Raw genomic sequence first — 16,200 nt, 5'->3', positions numbered from 1 at the left:
GAGTTTTATAGTTTTAGTTCTTCCATTTAGGTCTTTGATTCATTATGAGGTTTTATATCCTTTTGGTATATGATCTGGCATAAGGGTCCACCTTCATTCTTTTGCATGTAGATATCCAGTTTTCCCAGCACCATTTGTTGAAAGCATCATCATTTCTTCATTGAATAGTCTAAGCTCTCTTTTTAAAAGTTAACTGACCATCTATATGATGATTTATTTCTGGACTCTTCTATCCATTGGTCTATATGTTAGTTCTCATTCTAGTACCAAACTGTTCTGATTACTGTAGCTTTGTAGTAAGTTTTGAAATCAGGAACTGTGCATCCTCTAAATTTTGTTCTTTGTTCTTTTTCAAAATTGTTTTGGTTATTCAGAGTCCTTTGAGAGTCCGTAAGAGTTTAAAGATGGGTTTTTCTATGTCTTCAAAATAGCACTATTAGGGACAGGGCAAATAACTGCGGCTCTCTGGGAACACTGAAGCTCACACCATGTCAAGGCACAAGCTGGTAAAACCCCAGCACATCAACTTGGACGAGGACCAGGGTGAGCACCAGCCACAGCAGCTGACCCTAGCGTTTGCAGATGTGGCCCCAGTGGTGCTGGTGGCCAGGGAGCTGGGGCTGCTGTAACAAACAACCACAAACTGGATGGCTTAAAACAACAGAAATTTATTCTGTCACCGTTCTGAGGGCAGACGTCCAAATTTTAGGTGCTCCAGTGAACCACCCAGGCAATCACGATGATAAAGTGGCTTCATTGGGAGGAAACACACAAATGTGAGAAATGTTATGTGGAGTTCTTTAGCATCTTTGAGTTCTTAGAACATAAGAAAAATTGCACTAAAAATTCACCTGTCATGTTGTCATCACGAATGACAGCAAGGGGCCAGTGTCTTCAGGAGACTTCTCTGGAGCTGTTCTGAGCCACCAGCCACTTAGTTCAAGCAGTAAGGATGGTCACAGGAAGAATGGTGGCAGCCTAGGGAGCATGAAGGAGAAGCTGGGTGTGGAGTCTGTGGTGCACTTAAAAACAGAGATGGCCCTGCCACCCACACCCCAGAAGATAAGCTATTTACTTAAAGGCAAAGTGGCCAACACTATGTGAGCCTGCAGGCAATACAGGGCACCAAAGTGGCAATGAATCAGTGGAGCTTAGATGCATTGCAAGCCTCCGTGACCAGTAACAACAGCATCCCATGGGTCCTCAAGCAGATCCTGTGTCGGCAGCAGCAGCAGCTACGGTAGATTCAGCTCACCAAGCAGGTCCTTATCCAGGCGGACATGTGGGTCTTACACGCCTTCCACTCAGGTGGGGAAGGGGCCAACACGCCGAAGGCCTTATGCAGCCACCTGTCCCAGCAGGTTTCTGCAGCTGTGGCTTTGCTCAGCCCAAAAGCTGGAAGCCAAAGTCTGTCTCTGGACGCCTTGAAACAAGCCATACTACCTCACACCAACATCCTTTTCACCACTAGTTCTCCATCCCCAGGGCTGATGCCCTTTGCTGTGAAGCTGGATGGGACCAGGTGCACCAAATGTAATGTCCCACCTCTTGAGTGCTTTGCTTTCTCAGACCCCTGGCTTGGTGCGCTTCCAAAGTCCTTTCTCCACTGGGGCACTTGACCCATCCAAGAAAGGGAAGGGGAAGCCACTGAACATCTCCTCAGTGGATGTCAAACCCAAAGATGAGGTGATCCTCTACAAGGACAAGTGTAAGTACTGTAGCAAGATTTTTCGAGACTGATAGCTCCTTGCAGATCCACCTCCACTTCCACATGGGAAGAGAGACCCTTTGTGTGCTCTGTCTGTGATAACTGCTTCACCACCAAGGGCAACCTCAAGGTACATTCACCAACATCCCCAGGTGAAGGCAAACCCTCAGCTCTTTGCTGAGCTCTAGGTCAAAATGGTGGTAGGCAATGACATCCCCTGTGCACTCTTTGTACGTCAATAGATGAACTGAGTCTCTCTTTAGCCAGAAAACCTGTTCTTGTAATCCCCTCTGTAGGGCTACCTCAAAAGCTCTGTTTGGGGCCTAACCCCAAGGCCTCACAGGTGACCCATTGCCCAGTGACCTGTAGTCCACACTTCCTGGCATGGGGCCAAACCATAATTCCCCAAGGGTTGGTGGCTTCCAAGAAAGTGGGACCCCTGAACCAAGGTCAGAGACCCTGAAATTGCAGCAGCTGGTGGAGTACATTGACATGACCACCACTGACCCCAACAAATGCCTCATTTGCCACCACGTATTAAGCTGCTAAAGCTCCCTTTAAATGCATTGCTACATCCACACTCCGGAGACACCATTCCAGTATAAGATCTGTGGCTGAGCTTTTTCTACCAAAGGCAACCCTTAAGACACACTGGGGTTCACCAACCCAACATGTCCATAAAGGTGCAGCATCTGTGCCTTTTCTATCAGAAGAAGTTCACCGGTGCTGTGATGTTGCGGCAGCATATTCACATGGACCTGGCCAGTCAGATTCCCAACCTTCCCCTGCCAGAGAATTCCTGTGACTTTATGGTCCCTGAGCCAATGACGGTGGATGAGAATGGCAGCACCAGTGCCGTGTGCCATGATGATGTTTTTGAAAGCACCAGTGTAGATGAAGTCAGCTCCCAGAGGCCTCTAGTAGCTCCTCAAAGGTCCCTGTGCCTCTTCCCAGTATGTAGTAGGCATCATCCACACTAGGGTTCACCAAGATGGGTTCCTTAGATGCCCTGGGAAAAGTGGGCCCTGCCCCTTTTGGCCTGCAGCACCAGAGCAGCAGAGAAAACAGTTCCATGAAGAGCAATAGCTTGACCAACGACCGGTCCTCACTGATGGGAGACCAGGAGTATCAGAGCTAAAGTCCAGACATCATGGAAGCCACATCCTTTCAGGTACTCTCCCCAGTCAATGGCCAAACAGAAAGGATCAGTCAAAGTCTCCTGATGCTGGGGACAAAGCAGAAAGCTCTGAAAACAGCCCTACTAAGATAGAAGGTTGGAGCCATCTCCCTTCAACGTTTATCCGAGCTCAGTCAATCTATGTCAAAGTTGAAGTCCCTGGCACATTTGTTGAACCCTCCACATTGTCCCCGGGGATGACCCCTTTGTCAGCGGCCTAGCCATGCCAACAGGCCAAGCAACACAGCTGCACGTGGTGTGGGAAGAACTTCTCACCCATTAGCTTTCTTCAGATTAACGAGCAGACTCACACTGGAGAGAAGCCTTTTGCATGCAACATTTGTGGGTAAGCTTTTACCACCAAAGGCAACTGGAAGGTCCACTATGTGACACAGCATGCCATGGTAGGAAGCCGGCTATTGAGAACACCATAGCTCTGTTAGGTACAGATGGAAAGAGTCTCAAATATTTCCCAGGGAAATCCTGGCCACTTCAGTGAACATGGGCCCTGTTGTGTGGAACCAGGACACCAGCATGCTCAATGGTGGTCTGGCCAAGAAGACCAATGAGATCTCTGTGATCCAGAGTGGCGGTGTTCCTACCCTCCTGGTTTCCTTGGGAGTCAGCTTCAATATAAATAATGCCACTGTCTCCAACGTGGATGGCTTCCAATTAGGTATCAGTGCAGATATGGAAAAAGCAGGTGCTACTAGGAGCATTCCTAAATACCAGTTTCCTCACTTCCTGGAAGAAGATGAGCTTGTGGTCAGCCAAACTCAAGGAGAACTTGCATGGAAGGAGAAATGCAAACAGAGTGAAATCTCTAGAATCTGCTCTTTTTAATAAGAGCTCATCTCCTGGCCAGATGCGGTGGCTCAAGCCTGTAATCCCAGCACTTTGGGAGACCGAGGCAGGTAGATCATGAGGTCAAGAGATCAAGACCATCCTGGCCAACATGGTGAAACCCTGTCTCTATTAAAAATACAAAAATTAGCTGGGCGTGGTGGCGAGGGCCTATAATACCAGCTACTCGGGAGGCTGAGTCAGGAGAATCATTTGAACCTGAGAGGTAGAGGTTGCAGTGAGACGAGATCGCCACTGCACTCCACCCTGGTGACAGAGCAAGACTCCGTCTCAAAAAGAAAAAAAAAAAAGAAAAAAAAAAGAACTCATCGCCTGTTTTCTTTTTCTTACTGGTATGCAAATGATGTTTACCAGGATTATGACCACAATCTCAGGCAAGTCCTACAATCATGATTGTTGATGAAAAAAAAATTCACACCCAAACAAGTACAGACTAAAATTCTTTTTTTAAATTTTGGAAAGAAGTGGGTCTTGCAAAGTAGCTTTGTTACTTGTGACAAACTGTACACATAGAATCTTTGTACAACCTAGAGTGACTTTTTTCCAAAGACTGTTATCTATTTCAAGGTAGAACTGTTGGACCTTACTGAACCACAATGGAAAAGACAGCTAACTACTTAGCCTGTTGAAGAGAGGGGTATGGATACTTCCCTAGTAACTGATGTGGGTAAAAGGACAAGGTCTTTCATCTATTTAGGTACCTGTTTTATATGTCCCCAACCCTGTCTCCATCTTTTTGTTTGTTTGTTTGAATGTACTTAAAAAACAGCAGCAAAAACCTAAGGTTGTGGAATTATAAAATTGCTTCAGCCTTAGAACCTTAAGTGGGATGCCCTCATATCGACTTTTATTCCTAGGCACATAAAAACACTAATCCTTAAAATGGTATAGAGATGCAAACTGATTTTGGTGTTTTGATTGAATATGTCACAACTTTGCCGAATTTATTTATTAGCTTCAGTATTTGTGTTTGGAATATTTAGGGTTTTCTACATATGAGATCATGTTATATGTGAACAGTTATTTCTTCCTTTCCAATTTGGTTGCCTTTTATTTTGCTTTCCTAATTGTGAATCAATGTCTGTGTGGCTGCTTATTTAGATACAGCTCAGTTGGCCTGAGAGTGCCAGTGTCCTCGCCACATCTCCCAGATGCCTTTGTCTTCCTGAACCCCAGAAGACGTGGGCCCTTGAGTGGGGAATCTCAGGTGACTTAATTTAGTTTGCCAGTGCCTACTCTATTGGAGAACTAGGTTTTCATTCTTGAGAAGAAACTCATGGAAGCACATTTTCTATTACGAGTTCACATACTAATTTTTTTGTTTAATTTCCGTAGTGTGACTTATGCCAAGTAATTACAAAGATTTTTTTCCTTGAATATTTCATGAAGGCTACAAAGTTGGGACAGACAAGTCCTGGGTGTGAAAGCTTTAATTTATCTACCTCATTTATTTTTCATTTTTTGTAGCCATAGTGTCTGTTTTCCTATTTTAAGACCACTGAAGTATTCCCAGGCCCTGTCATAAACCTAAAAGTTGATGTATTGGTGGGAAAAAATGGACGTTCAAGATGTTTTTGTGACTCCTGTTTTTGTAATCTTTTGTACATGTAACAATATTGAGCAAATGAAACATTGCTCTAGGCTGGGTGTGGTGGCTCACATCTGTAATCCCAGCGCTTTGGGAGACTGAAGCGGAGGATCACTTGAGTCCAGGGGTTCAAGACCAGCCTGGGCAACATGGAGAGACCTTGTCTCTACAAATAATAAAAAATTAGCTGGAGGTGATGTGCATCTATGGCTCCAGCTACTCAGGAGGCTGAGGTGGGAGGATCACTAGAGCCTGGGAAGTCGAGGCTGCAGTGAGCCATGATGGCACCACTGCACTCCAGCCTGGGCAGTAGAGTGATACTCCGTCTCCATAAAACAAAGCAAAACAAAGCAAAGAAACATTGCTCTAATGATTTAATGAGAAAGGAGAATGATAAGATTCTAACTTCTGGGAGGGAAGTCTTTCCCCTGTCTGTGGAAGGCCCTGATTGAAATGTGGATCCAAGACTGTTAGCCAAAATCTTGTCTGTTAGTTATCGCACCTGACTTGAGGATTCCTGACCACTTTTTTTTGCCAAGTTGTACCTTTCCTTCTGGAATTGTAAATGAGCACAGTGATAGTACCTGTTTACGCTGTGAAGTGGATACTGTTACAGAGAACATACCAGGGCTTTCTCACTAGCTAATAATGCCCTCGTGAATATATGATCTACAGAGAAACCCCTATAGTTGTACCTGCTGATGCTGTCTGTCTGTTGGAAAATAAATTTTGAATGTTTATTCCTTCCCCTAAAAAACACTTCTAGGACTTTTGTAAGGATTGCATTGAACCTGTAGATTGCTTTAGGTAGTATTGTTATCTTAACAATATTAATTCTTCCAATCCATGAACATACGATTTCTTTGCACTTACTTATGTCTTCTTTAATTTCTTTTAGCAGTGTTTTGTAATTTTCAGCATACAAATCTCTCTACTCTTTGGTTAAGTTTATTCCTAAACATTTATTCTTTTTTGATGCTATTTTAAGTGGAATTGTTTTCTTAATTTCATTTTTAGATTGTTCATTGCTAGTGTATAGAGATGCAAACTGATTTTCGTGTTTTGATTGGATATCTCACAACTTTGCTGAATTTATTTATTAGCTTCAATTTTTGTGTGTGGAATATTCAGGGTTTTCTACATATGAGATCATGTTATATGTGAACAGTTACTTCTTCCTTTCCAATTTGGATGCCTTTTATTTTGCTTTCCTAATTGCTCTGGCTCGAACTTCCAATACTATGTTGAATACAAATGGTGAAATCTGGCATCCTTGTCTGTTTCTAACCTTAGGGGAAAAGCTTTCAGTCTCTCACCATTAAGTGTGCTGTTGCCCATTGGTTTTTTATATATGCATCCATTTGACTAAGGGGTAATGGGTGTTACGTGTGTCCAGGGGTGAAGATCAGCATTTCTACCACTGTGTCTCAGCAGAGCAATAGCAGTGGCGTGGACTAACTGGGCATCTTATTACGTCCAGCTAACCTGGGGTGTTGGCCACATCTGCGCATAAACCCAAACTTCTTAGGGGTGGCCAAGGTTTCCAGAGAGAGGCTTCCCAGGCACATAGAAACACTGATCCTTAAAATTTTATCATTCTGAAATGCAAGCACATTCTTACATTTCAACAAATAATTTGTATCTCCTCTTAATTGCCATATGATTTTTTAAATGTCGCAAAGACCGTTTTACATTTAAGGGAGACCTGCAGGCTTCAACTCTATTAGGAAGTATATGGTGACAAAGGAAAAAAGAACTTCTCCATATATAGATGTATTTGTTTGGGGGCTTTCAGCCCCTCCCCACAAAGCGATGGTCCAGGAACCCCTTATTGAGATAGTAAATAATAGTAGCAGTGAATACAGCAAACAGTCATGTAGGTGGCACCTGAAAGACCGAAGTTTAAAAAATATGAAGCAGGACCGTCGGTTACTATGAGACAAATGCATCAGTCTATCTTATCTGGATGCCGCTGAACATTTGATTCATCTAACTCCTCTAGTTTGGAGTATCTAATCATCAGATGACCTTTGAATATTACTTGGCTGTTGACAGGGAGAGAAAATACTGGTCACATGGAGTTAGAGAAATCCAATCTGTGTGATAATGATTTTGCATTGAAAACAATTCAATTAACTTTTTGGTTTTAAACATTAATCTTGAGAACTTGGGTAATGTGAATCTGCAACTGAAAATGAATCCATTGTGGGCGTGCTGGCAAAATCAAGGATTCAATTTGCAAAGCTGAGGCTTGTATGTGGGACTGCAGGATAAGCACCCAAGTAATTACTGGCTTTATCCAGACCTTCATGGGCACTGGCTGGGAGTGAGATGTATCCAGATGGGGGATCTCTGAGGGAACAGCTGGATCCTGGTACAATGTAGAAAGCCATTTATGCCTTTCAATGCATTTTTGTTTGTTTGTTTTTGTTTTTGAGACAGAGCCTTGCTCTCTGGTCCAGGCAAGAGTGCAGTGGCGTGATCTCGGCTCAGTACAACCTCTACCTCTTGGGTTCAAGCCATTCTCTTGCTTCAGCCTGTCAGGTAGCTGGGATTACAGGCGTGCGCCACCATACCTGGCTATTTTTTTGTGTTTTAGTAGAGATGGGGTTTCACCATGTTGGTCAGGCTGGTCTCAAACTCCTGGCCTCAAGCAATCTGCCTGCCTCGGCCCCCTAAAGTGCTGGGATAACAGGCATGAGCCACAGCACCCGGTCCATTCAATCCATTTTTCAAGTAACTGCTAATGTCTCCTAATCCTGCCTCCCCAAAATAACAAATAATAAACTCACTATACAAAATTCTGGGCCAGGCATGGTGGCTCACGCCTGTAATCCCAGCACTTTGGGAGGACAAGACGGGTGGATTACCTGAGGTCAGGAGTTCGATACCAGCCTGGCTAACATGGTGAAACCCTGTCTCTACTAAAAATACAAAAAAAATTAGCCGTGCATGGTGGCACACACCCGTAATCCCAGCTACTCAGGAGGCTGAGGCAGGAGAATTGCTGGAACCTGGGAGGTGGAGGTTGCAGTGAACCAAGATTGTGCCATTGTACTCTAGCCTGGGTGACAGTGAGATTCCATCTCAAAAATAAATAAATAAACAAATAAATAAATATAAAAAATTCTGACATATTTAATGATTCAGGATATTTACATGATTTGGGGAAGCTAAGACAGAGTGACCAATTCCACTTGGGTGGAAATTTATCTGGCTTTCTTCAATTCTAGATACATTTCTCTGTTTACCATATTAGCGGGGTTACAAGTGAACAAACTTCAAGATTTTTCCCAGCCCTTTCCTCCCCTCTTCTCTCCTCCCCTCCCCATCTTTCATCTCCTCTCCCTTCCCTTTCTCCCCTTCTCTCTCCTTCCTTCCCCTTCCCTCCTCTTCCTTCCATCCTTTCCTTTCTTCTTTTCTCTCTCTTTTGTTTCCCTCCACAAATGAGTATGTGCCTTGTATTAGATCCTGTGCTAGTGGCAAGGGATAAACAATGAAGATAGCCACTAACCTCTTAGACTGTACAACCCAGTGAGGAGTGAGGGGGTGATACAGAGGAGTAGTACTACTGACCATTGCTAATGTTTATTGAGCAAGTTCTGTGTACCAGGTACTATTCCAGGAGCTTTATATGTTTTGATTCGTCTAACCCTTACAACACCCCGATGAGAAAGGTATTAGTTTTATCTAGTTTGTAAAGAAACTGAAGCACAGAGAGGTTAAGTAACTTGCCTGAGGTCACACAGCTAGGAAATAGATGCTCTTGGACTGGAACTCCAGCAGTCTGTTTCTTGAATCCACACTCTTAAACCCTAACCATATACAGTATGAAAAGGACCAGAAGAGGAGAAATGCAGGGTTCTGTGGGATCTTGGAAGACAGGCACCTTTGTGGTGCCTCTTGGGGTGATGTGGTGCTATTGAGGATGATGACAAAGTTACTGGAGGAGAGAATGCCAGAAGTCACAGGCAAAAGGCACAAGAACTTACTGGACAAGAGAAAACCTCATAGGATGGAGGCTTCCAAGTCCCCATGAAGATTAAGTGCTTACTCCGCTACTGATAATACCTTCTGAGAGGAGAGAATATCCCATCTGCTCCTCAGAGAAGCTTCCTTTGGCTATCATCATGGGCATCCTGGCCCCTCCTGATGGTTTGAGAGATGCTGCCCCATTGCTTGACTTTCTACCAAAGGCAAGTCCCAGGTGACACCCAGCACATTCTTGTGTGTTTACAGTAGGGCAAGGTGAATTGCAGGGCAGTTTTCCTGGAATGATCCCCGCTTCTGCACCCCAGCAGAACCAAGCCTCATGCTGCATGAGGAACCTTCCTGCAACCCCTAATGCAATCTTCCTTCCTGGTGAGGAGGTGGGAGAAGGTGTCTAGAAGACATGATCTCTGAAGGGTGATCTATTAGTCCATTCTCACGCTGCTATAAAGATATTACCCAACACTGAGTAACTTATAAACAAAGGAGGTTTAATTGGCTCACAGTTCCACATGGCTGGAGAAGCCTCAGGAAACTTACAATCATGGCGGAAGGGGAAGCAGGCACCTTCTTCCCAAGGCAGCAGGAGAGAGTGTGAGCACGTAGGAAAAAAACTATTATTTATAAAACCAACAGATCTCATGAGAATTCACTCACTATCCCAAGAACAGCATGGGGAAAACCACCCCCATAATCCAATCACTTCCCTTCCTCAACACCTGGGAATTGCAGGTCCCTTCCTTGACACATGGGGATTACAATTTGAGATGAGATTTGGATGTGGACACAGAGCCAAACCATATGAGGTGAGTAGGAGTTTATATGTGATAGCAGTGGTAGGAAAGGGAGGACACAGTGGGGACCATCCGGACTACTGCAAGTCATTGAGCAGGGGTGAGGATGGAATGAAGCCGAGAAGCAAGATCCGAGGCTTGAGGGATAGTCGGAGGCCAGGTGTGCAGGGCCTTGCAAACATGACCCTGAGTTTGACTTCTCTCCTAGGAGCAGTAGACCATTCTGAACACTCTTGGAAAGACCATATATGATTATTGTGACTCAGTGTTAAGCATTTCTTATATATCAGGGACTGCACTAACGACATACAATAGTTCATTTATTCCCCACAACAGCTAGTGGTATGGGTTCTATTATTTACCCCATTTTATAGATGAAGAAACTGAGGAACTGAGAAATTAAGAAACTTGCTCAAGGCCACTCATCTAGCAAGTGGTGGAGTTCTATTTGAACCTGGAAGTTCTGAATCCAGGGTCTGCACATTTACATCTTATGCGACGTGTCCAAATTGATCGGGGTCCACCAAGCTATTGGCAGTTAGAAGTCTCTCTCTTCCAATGAGCAGTTTTCTGCATGTTTGCCCAGGTCTCCCTTGTCTTTATCTTGAATGAACTGAGCAGCTGCAAATTCCATCCTTCACAATTCAGTTTCAGAGCGCGTATGACTAAGCCGAGATGAATTCGAGCTTAATCTTGCATGCCTAACGAAGTTGCAGAGGTATCTCAGAAATTCTCCTGCTTCTATTAGTGAGATAGTGTGTGAGGCTTATTTCCACCGACAGGCAGTTTTATCATTATTTTTTAAGCAGGGACTTGTCTCAAATAGTTCAGGTGGTGTCAAAAGGAGAGATAACAAACCTCCTAGAATAAAACATCAGTGTAAGAAAAAAGCTAAATATCAGTCCAGCCCCCTCAATGCACAGGAAGGACAGGAATGGTTCCTGTGGCTCTTCCTCTGTACCCTTAGCCATCTGTGGGCAGATGGCCCCTCTGGCTAATTAGGGAGCAGTGTGGCATGGGAGATTGGGTTGGAGCTTTGGGGACAGGGAGATCTGAGTTTGAATTCTACCTTTGCCAAAGTTTTGCTAGTTGTGGGACCTTGGGCAAGGGACTTTACCTTCTTGGAATTCAGAATCCCCATCTGTAAAATGAGGTAGGAGAATTGCCTTGCCGGAGGAACTGTGAAGATTAAGTGCTTACTGCAATGCCTGATACAGAGCAGGCACTCAATAAGTAGTAGTGTTCTGTTCTCAAATGTAAGCGAGGAATAGGGAGTAAAACTCTCTGACCTTGGGGAGCTTATCATCTAGTAGGGAGAAGGAGAGTTGGAGTCTGCTTGAGAAGTGCTGTCTGAATAGGTAACATTTGTCTAGGGCTTTGAAGGATGGGTAGGAGTTCACCATGCAGGTATCAGAAAAGATTTCCAAGTAAAGGAGGCAGGAAGATAATGATGACAACCAAAATTAGTGATGAAGAAGGAAACCAAGAGTTGCAGACTTCTCAGCAGGTAGCTCAGCTGGTTGAGCACTGTCCACAGATGTGTTTTCTTTGGCTAGTTTAAAAACTTAAGTTTGAATATATGTTCTTTTTATTTCCCTGCAAGCTCCATCATTCCTTTTACCTTATGCCTGACCTGGTTCACACCTTTCTGTTACCTGTCCAATGTCAGAGGCATTTGAGTTTCAAACCCTTAAAAACATAGTAGTGAAAAGCACTGTCTTTGGTAAAAAGAGACCTAGATTTGAGTTCCAGCTTCTCCATATATTTATGTAAAACACACGACATCATGGTAGCATTTGTGCCTATCCAGTGTGTGTTGTGGTAAGATGGAAAAGAAAGTACCTGACTTTAAATTTTGCATCAAAAGGCTTTATGCTTTATGGTGGCTTTGGTGAATTCCAGGCTTTTAGGCTAATTTTTGTGTCTCACTCCTAAATTCTCAACATGTGTGTTAGTTCAGGTCTTCTGAGAAGTAGATGCTGAGTTGGGATAAGAGGTGTATTATGGACTGAATGCTTACGTCCCTGCAAAATTCATGTGTTAAAACTCTAACCTCCATCTAGGCTGATGATATCAGGAAGTGGGGCTTTTGGGAGATGATTAGGTCATAAAAATGGAACCCTTATGAATGGGATTAGTGCTGTTTTAAAAGGGATTTCAGAGAGCTCACTCATCCTCTTTCTTTCACATAAGGGTGCAATGAAAATTTGGCTGTCTGCAAGGAGGAGGCTGGAAGCCCTCAGAACTGAGAAATAAATGTGTGTTGTTTAAGCTGCCCAATGTTGGGTACTCTGTGATAGCAGTCTGAAGTAAGATGAGATACAAGAGGTTTATTTTAGGAAATTCCTGTGACGAATAAAGGCGAGAGAGTAGAAGTGATCAGGGAGACACTTCAACTGTGATGCAGGTTTGACACCTGTGAAAGAAGAGAGGGAAGGATGGATTGGATAGGAAGAGTCTCAGATCATAGTGCAGCTCTGGAGTCTCTACCAGGCTAATGGGGACACCCAGAGCAGACACTGTCCATTAGAGAAATCCTGCAGCCGCAGGAATGGCTCTGATCCAGGGTGCCCTTCACCCTCCCTTCTCACAGTCCTCAGTCATTGGCAAAGAACAGCCCAGCAGAAGCGTGACCGAGCATGAATGCAGCCATAGATAGATCTGGCCAGGACACTTCCATGGTTGCTGCAGCAAGTTCAGTAAATCCTTGTTCAATATTATTAAATCATCGTTGCAAGCTGTAGGCTCAATGTGCTGATGCTTCAGCACAGAAAGCATTTATCAGCATTGTTACAGGCTGAGCTGTGTCTCTCCAAAATTCATAAGTTGAAATCCTAACCCTTGTTCCTCAGAATGTGACTGTGTTTAAAGATGGTCTTTAAAGAGGTAATTAAGATAAAATGAGGCTACTAGGGTGGTGGGCCCTAACCGTCATAAGGATGGGTGTCCTTATAAGAAGAGAACATTTGGGGACAGACATGTACAGAGAAAAGATAATGGGAAGATAGAGGGAGAAGATGGCTATTTTCAAGTCAAGGAAAGAGGTCTGAGAAGAACAACTCTGCCATCACCTTGATCTTGGACTTGCAGCCTTCCAAACTGTAAGGAAATAAATTTCTGTTGTTTAAGCTACCCAGCCCATAGTACTTTGATATGATGGCCTGAACAGATTGGATACAAACATCTAGCTAGATCATGTTATCCACAGGAATATAGAGGTGGGCTGCTGCTCTTTAATAACAGGTTACTAATTTTACTAATAAAAAAATCCATTTATCACCCATGGGCCCTTACCGTGTATTTGTTTCCTAGGGTTTCCCTAACAAACTGCCACAAACTGAATAGATTAAAACAATAGAAATTTGGTCGGGTGTGGTGGCTCATGCCTGTAATCCCAGCACTTTGGGAGGCCAAGGTAGGCAGATCACAAGGTCAGGAGTTTGAGACCAGCCTGGCTAACATGGTGAAACCCCATCTCTACTAAAAATACAAAAATTGGCCAGGCACGGTGGTGGGCACCTGTAATCTCAGCTACTCAGGAGGCTGAGGCAGGAGAATCGCTTGGACCCGGGAGACAGAGGTTGCAGTGAGCTGAGGTCGTGCCACTGCACTCCAGCCTGGGTGACAGAGTGAGACTCTGTCTCAGAAAAAAAAAAAAAAAAGAAAAAAAGAAAAAAAATTTATCCTCTTGCAGTAAGGAGGCCAGAAATCTAAAACTGAGGTGTTGGTGAGGTTGGTCCCTCCCGGAGGTTCAGAGGGAGAAACCATCCCACCGTCTCTCCTTGCTTGTGATGTGGTCAGCAGTCCTTGGTGTTTCTTGGCTTGTACACACATCACCCCTATATCTGCCTCTGCCATCACATCACTCTTTCTTTGTGTGTTCTTTTCTGTCTCTTATAAGGACACTTTCATTTGATTTAGGGCCCATCCTAATTTAGTAAGCTCGTATCTCAAGTTTTGTCCTCATTACATCTGCAAGGACCCTATTTCCAAATAAGCTTACATCCTGAGGTTCTGGGTAAACATGAATTTTTCTGTGGGGGACACTATTCAATTCTACACCCTGTATTATCTCATTTAATTCTCCATCAACCTTATACAGTAAGTAGAACTAATACAGGTGGGAAAATGTGAGGTTCAGAGAGGTCAAGTGACTTGCCCAAGTTCACCTGTCTGCTATGCCATCAAGCCAGGATTTGAGTTGGGCGTTTAGCTCCAGAATCTCCATGTTGAAGCAATCTTTTACATTATTTGATGAAGGAAGGAATCCAAGCAGGGTCACCCTGCACTCCTGCTCAAGAAACCGCAGATCTTGATTTCTATCATCTTAGCTTAGTTTTGCCTCTACTAGAAGTTCATATAAATGGGATCAGATAATATGTAGTCTCGTGTCTGGCCTCCTTTACTCAACGTAATTTTTTTCTGTTTGTCTGTTTTTTTTTTTTTGTTTTTTTTTGAGACAGAGTTTTACTCTTGTTGCATAGGCTGGAGTGCAATGGCGCAATCTTGGCTCACCTCAACCTCCGCCTCCCAAGTTGAAGCAATCCTCCTGCCTCAGCCTACTGAGTAGCTGGGATTGCAGGCATGCCCCACAATGCCTGGCTAATTTTGTATTTTTAGTAGAGACTGGGTTTCTCCATACTCAGCATAATGTTTTTAAGTGGAGGGTAGGAGGAGGGAGAGGATCAGGAAGAATAACTAATGGGTACTAGGTTTAATGCCTGGGTGATCTAATAATCTGTACAACAAACCCCCATGACACAAAGTTTACCTATGTAACAAACCCGCACATGTACCCTTGAACTTAAAATACAGGTTAAAAAAAAGATTCATTGGTATGGTTTGGCACTGTGTCCCCACACAAATCTTATATTGAAGTTTAATAATCCCCATGTGTCATGGGAGGGACCTGGTAGGAAGTAATTGGAATCATGAGGATGGGTTTTTCCTGTGCTGTTCTTGTGATAGTGAGTAAATCTCATGAGATCTGATGGTTTTGTAAAGGGGAGTTCCCGTGCACATGCACTCTTGCCTGCTGCCATGTAAAACGTGTCTTGCTTCCCCTTCACCTTCCACCATGATTGTGAGGCCTCCCCAGCCATGTGGAACTGTGAGTCAATTAAACTTCTTCCCTTTATAAATTACCCAGTCTTGGGTATGTCTTTATTAGCAGTGACTAATACATTCATCTGTGTTATTGTACATATTAGTTGTTTGTTTTTATTTTTAGTGATGAATCTACTTCTGTTGTCTGAACCTATCACAATTTATGATGCCTGTTTGTATCATTTCCAGGCTTTGGTTATTATCATAGAGCTGCTATGAGCAGTCTTGTACAAGTCTTTATGTGGGCACATGTTTTCATTTCTCTTGGGTAAATAAATGCCTGGGAGTGAAACTGTTGGGTCATTGGACAGATATATGTTTAATTAACTGCCAAACTATTTTACAGGGTGGTTGTAACATTTTACATTTTTACAAGCATAGATGAGAGTTCCAGTTGTTCTATGTGTTCACCAATATTTGGTGTTATCAGTCCTTAATTTAGCCTTTTTAGTGGGTATAAAGTAGTATCTTTTTTTTTTTTTTTTTTGAGATGGAATCTTGCTCTGTCGCCCAGGCTGGAGTGCAGTGGCGCAATCTCGGCTCACTGCAAGCTCCGCCTCCCGGGTTCACGCCATTCTCCTGCCTCAGCCTCTCCGAGTAGCTGGGACTACAGGCGCCCACCACCACACCCGGCTAATTTTTTTTTTTTGTATTTTTGGTAGAGATGGGGTTTCATCGTGGTCTCGATCTCCTGACCTCATTATCCGCCCCCCTCGGCCTCCCAAAGTGCTGGGATTACAAGCGTGAGCCACCGCACCCGGCCTAAAGTAGTATCTTAATATGGGTTTAACCTGCATTTCCCAGAAGGTTAATCCTATAGAATATTTTTTCATATGGCTTTTTGGCTGTTTGAATCTTTTTTGTGAAATTTCGTTTAAGTCTTTTTGCCTTTAAAAAACGTTTTTAGACAGGATCTCACTCTGTCACCCAGGCTCGAGTACAATAATGTAATAGGTTGTATTATTTGTTTACA

General features: G+C 43.7%; 1 pseudogene; it reads left to right on the top strand.

Annotated features, from left to right (window-relative positions):
• The first annotated feature begins 488 nt into the window (after positions 1 to 488).
• Positions 489 to 9,376, top strand: LOC129492656 (sal-like protein 4; annotated as a pseudogene).
• The last annotated feature ends 6,824 nt before the right edge of the window (positions 9,377 to 16,200 follow it).

The sequence above is a fragment of the Symphalangus syndactylus genome, chromosome 11 (assembly GCF_028878055.3).
Source record: "Symphalangus syndactylus isolate Jambi chromosome 11, NHGRI_mSymSyn1-v2.1_pri, whole genome shotgun sequence".
NCBI classification, from domain to species: domain Eukaryota; kingdom Metazoa; phylum Chordata; class Mammalia; order Primates; family Hylobatidae; genus Symphalangus; species Symphalangus syndactylus.
This window is presented reverse-complemented; position numbering and strand designations above follow the sequence as displayed.